At 46.6% G+C, this 5095-nt stretch overlaps 1 pseudogene; it reads left to right on the forward strand.

Moving 5' to 3' along the window:
- The first annotated feature begins 3100 nt into the window (after positions 1–3100).
- The window catches only part of LOC100944152, a 4628-nt pseudogene continuing 2633 nt past the window's right edge, over positions 3101–5095 (forward strand).

Consider the following 5095-nt stretch of genomic DNA (forward strand, 5'->3'; position numbering starts at 1 on the left):
TTCAATCCTATAAGGGTATATGTGAATCTCTCTAAATGTAGAATATAAATGTCTTAACACAATAACTAAGAAAAGGACATGAAGGCTATGTTAACCAGTTGGATGAAAGTATTTCAAATTGTATACAGAAACAGTACACTGTACCCCATGATAGTATTAATGTACACTGCTGATTTAATTTTTAAAAAAAGAAAGAAATTGTAGTTATTTTAAAAGAGAAAAAGAAAAGCTTAATTAAATTTATGTTTTTGTTTTCTAATTGCATCAAGAAATACATTTGAAGTATATTTAAGGCAAAAGTTATAGTAATACTTGGTTTTTCTTTTTTGGTTTATTTATATCAAATAGATCTAGAATCATTATCTGGGGACAGAAGGATGATGGGGAAGAGAAGAGAGAGACACAAGTTTTTGTTGTATTTTGTTGTATTTTGATGATGTTGAGTTTGACAAATTTATAAAACATTCAGCAGTTTCTTAGTGGATCATTTGGTAAGTAAGTGAATTAACAAATTCTAATTGTATTTATACCCAATGATGAAGTAACTTTTCTAAACTAGCATAAAATTAATCTTGTGATTTAGAAAATAATTTTAAAACACTGAGCCTAAAATTGTTTATTTAAAAGGAAGCACAAGAGCAGGAAGATTGGAACTCCAGCCAGCCAGCACATGTGACTTTGAGCTAAACGCTGGATGGTTAGATCCCTCTAAAGAGCCCCTTGCTAATGTGGGAGGAATGCTGAAAAAGGGGCAGAGCAAGATGGCCAACCAGAAGGATAGTTCAGCTGAGATCTACTCCTACAACTGTGAAAAAGAGAACCCAGCCATACCTGGCACAGAGACCTTACCTGAAGTTGGAGCCCAGGAAGCACAGTAAAGTAAGGTGGTTGTAAGATCACAGCATGTGATCTGGAGTGGCGGAAATCTGTCTCATTAGAGCAAGGACTCCTGTATTTTTGATCACAGCAGAGGAAGAATTTGGCTTTGCTCAAGCTAGTAAGAAGCTCCTGATTTCTCGGAAACCACCCAGCCCAGCTCCTCAAAATCATTGAATTACATTCATGGCCGTAACACCCTGCCAATCAATACCATTTTTTCTATCACTCTCATTCTCTCTTCCTTTCTTCATTCTTTCCTGTTCTTCCAATTCTTTCATCCCCTTTCACTTTCTTTTTCTTTTCTTTTTTCTCCTTCCTTCTTTTTCTTCTTTCTTTTTTTCTTTTCCTCTTGTTTTTTCCTGCTTGTCCTTTACCCTCCCTTCTCTTCCTCTTTGCCTTATGCCACAAGGTCACTTGAAGACCTAAGCTCTGAGACAAGGTAATTTAAAGCAAAAGAGTAAATGAGAAGGAAAGAGGAGGACACGCAGGTGAACAAGAAGAAAGAACACATGAGGAGGAAGCAACAGAAAAATTCAGGCAACATGAAAAACCAAAACAGAGCAACTCCCCCAAGGGACTATGAGGCAGCTATTACAGAAGACTACACCTATAAAGAATTAATTGTTTGACAGAAAGGGAATTTTAAATATGGATGATAAAGACAATAAAAGGAATGGATGAGAAATGGAAAGACAGAATCAAAAGTTGGACAAGAGCTATGTAGAATACAGAATGGATATGGCAAAGCTTAAGGAAGTGAAGAAAACAATCAGAGAATGTAAAGATACAGTAAAAAGTATCAAAAATAGGTTAAACCATGGAGAAGAAAGAACCTCAGAGCTAGAGGATAAAGTTTTTGAGTTAATCCAGGTACTTGAAGAGACTAAAAAGAGAGACAAAGAAGAACAGTTGTTTAGAGAATTACAAGACTCCAAGAAGCATATGAATAATAGGAATCCTTGAAAGAGAAGAAGAGTGTCCCAAAGAAATGGAAGCCCAACTGGGTACTATCATAAATGCAAACCTTCCAAGTTTTACTAAAGATCACAATGCACTCCTTTCATATAGATAGTGAACCCCGGGTCATCTCAACTCAAACAGAGCTTCCCCAAGACACATTGTAACAAACCTGTCCAAAATCAAGATGAAAGAAAAAATTCTGCAAGCATCCAGGAGTGACAACTGACCTAGGAGGCAGAGCCTCTAGGATGACAGCAGACTTTGCAAGTGAAACTTTCCAAGCCAGAAGAGCATGGTCACCCAACTTCAATGTTCTTAAAACAATTTTCAACCTAAAATTCTGTATCTTGTTAAACTAAGCTTCAAAATTGATGGAGAAATCAAATCTTTTGTGGATATACAAACACTAAGGAAACTTGCCACAATAACACCAGCTCTACATGGAATACTTAGGCCTATTCTCAACACTGACCACCACAATGGATCACCAGCAAAGTAAACACCTAGAAGCTCAAGGTCAAAAATTAGTTTCCACAGTAGTACAAAGGATAAAACTACACAACAGACTTTCTCAAAATAAGATAAGTAGAACTCCACCACACTTATCAATTCTCTCAACAAACGTCAATGGATGGAATTCTCCACTCAAGAGGCACAGGCTGGCTGATTGGATAAAAAACCACAAGTATCAGCTCAGCGCCTGTGGCTCAAGCGGCTAAGGCGCCAGCCACATACACCTAAGGTGGCGGGTTCGAATCCCCAGCCTGGGCCCGCCAAACAACAATGATGGCTGCAACCAAAAAATGGCCAGGCGTTGTGGCAAGCGCCTGTAGTCCCAGCTACTTGGGAGGCTACGGCAGGAGACTCGCTTGAGCCCAGGAGTTGGAGGTTGCTGTGAGCGTGATGCCATGGCACCCTACCCAGGGGGATAGCTTGAGGCTCTGTCACAAAAAAAAAAAAAAAAAAAAACCACAAGTATCCACAGGGCTGTCTGCAGGAAACACACCTCACCCTGAAGGACAAATCAAGACTTAAGGTAAGGGATTGAAAACATTATTCCAAGCAAATGGAAATCAGAAGAAAGGAGGGGTTGCAATCTTATCTTCAGATACAAGTGGATTTAAAGCAACTAAAGTTAAAAAAAAGACAAATCCACTTTATACTGGTCAAGGGAACAATACAAAAAACACATTTCGCTTGTTCTGGTGTTGAGCCACCTCTCAGCTTCAGCCTCCGCTCCAGGCCCGGCCCTGCTGCGCCAATGTCGGACTACAGCACTGAAGTACCCCTGCCCTGGCCGCCACTGCCCGCTGGCGGGGGCAGGGGAGCCAGGGGTGCGGGGGGGGGGGGAGGCCCTCCGTTGGGCCCGCAGGGCACAGGGGACTGGGCTGGTGGAAGCCCCAGCAGCGGCAGCCTGGGCGGGGGTTCAGCTGCAGGGCCCCACCAGCTGCCCAGTGGAGTGGGTGGCTTGGGAATCAGCAAGGACACCTTCGCCCATGTCGTGCAGTGGGCCCACCAGATCACAGCCAAAATTGAGGGCGATGTCGCTACAACAGTGAATAACAGCACTCCTGATTTTGGTTTGGGGGGCCAAAAGAGACAGTTGGAAGATGGAGATCAACCAGAGAGCAAGAAACTGGCTTCCCAGGGAGACTCCATCAGTTCTCAGCTTGGACCCATCCATCCTCCTCCAAGGACTTCAAGGACAGAAGAGTACAGAGTCCCAGATGGCATTGTGGGCCTAATCACTGGCAGAGGAGGTGAACAAATCAACAAAATCCAACAGGATTCTGGCTGCAAAGTACAGATTTCTCCAGACAGCGGTGGCTTACCCAACTGCAGTGTGTCCTTGACAGGAGCCCCAGAATCTGTCCAGAAAGCAAGGATGATGCTGGATGACATGTCTCAGAGTCGTGGGGGACCCCCAGGACAGTTCCATGACAATGCCAATGGGGGGCAGAATGGCACCATGCAGAAGATCATGATCCTGGCAGGGAAGGCTGACCTGGTCATTGGCAAGGGCTGGGATACCATCAAGCAGCTGCAGGAACCAGCTGGTATGAAGATGATTTTAATTCAGGATGGTTCCCAGAACACAAATGTGGACAAGCCTCTTCGGATCATTGGAGACCCTTACAAAGTGCAGCAAGCTTGCGAGATGGTAATAGACATCCTCCGGGAACGTGAACAAGGCAGCTTTGGAGAGCGGAATGAGTATGGATCTTGGATTGGCAGAGATATTGATGTGCCAGTGCCCAGGCATTCTGTTGGTGTGGTCATCGGCTGGAGTGGAGAAATTATCAAGAAGATCCAGAACGATGCTGGCATGCGGGCACAGTTTAAACAAGATGATGGGACAGGTCCTGAGAAGATAGCCCACATAATGGGACCCCCGGACAGGTGTAAGCATGCCGCCTGGATCATCAACGGCCTCCTTCAGAGCCTCAGAAGTGGTCCCCCAGGCCCTCCAGGAGATCCTGGCATGCCCCCAGGGGGCTGGGGAGGCCAAGGCAACTGGGGTCCCCCTGGTGGGGAGATGACTTTCTCCATCCCCATTCACAAGTGCGAGTGGGTCATTGGCTGAGGTAGCGAGAATGTGAAAGCCATAAACCAGCAGACAGGCGCCTTCATAGAGATCTCCTGGCAGCTGCCACCCAACAGGGACCCCCAACTTCAAATTGTTCATCATCCAGGGCTCACCCCAGCATATGGACCACGCCAAGCAGCTCATTGAGGAGAAAATTGAGGTTCCTCTTTGCCCAATGGGACCAGGTCCTGGGAGACTGGGCCCTGCGGGCCCAATGGGGCCCTTCAACCCCAGGCCCTTCAACCAGGGGCCACCAGGGCCCCCGCCTCATGCCAGGGGGTCCCTTCCTCACCAGTACCCACCCCAGGGATGGGGCAACACCTACCCCCAGTGGCAACCATGTGCACCTCATGACCCAAGCAAAGCGGCTGCAGCAGCTGCAGACCCCAATGCTGCTTGGGCCACCTACTACTCACACCACTACCAGCAGCCCCCAGGCCCTATGCCAGGCCCAGCGCCAGCCCCCACAGCCCCACCTGCTCAGGGTGAGCCCCGTCAGTCCCTACCCACCCGCCAGTCAGACTTCACTAAGGCTTGGGAAGAGTACCACAAGATGGGCCAGGAGCCCCAGCAGCCTGGAGTGCCCCCACAGCAGGACTACACAAAGGCCTGGGAGGAGTACTACAAGAAGCAGGTACAAGTGGCCACCAGTGGGGGACCTGGAGTGCC

The sequence above is a fragment of the Otolemur garnettii genome, unplaced genomic scaffold (assembly GCF_000181295.1).
Source record: "Otolemur garnettii isolate 467f Iridium unplaced genomic scaffold, OtoGar3 scaffold00011, whole genome shotgun sequence".
Classification (NCBI taxonomy): domain Eukaryota; kingdom Metazoa; phylum Chordata; class Mammalia; order Primates; family Galagidae; genus Otolemur; species Otolemur garnettii.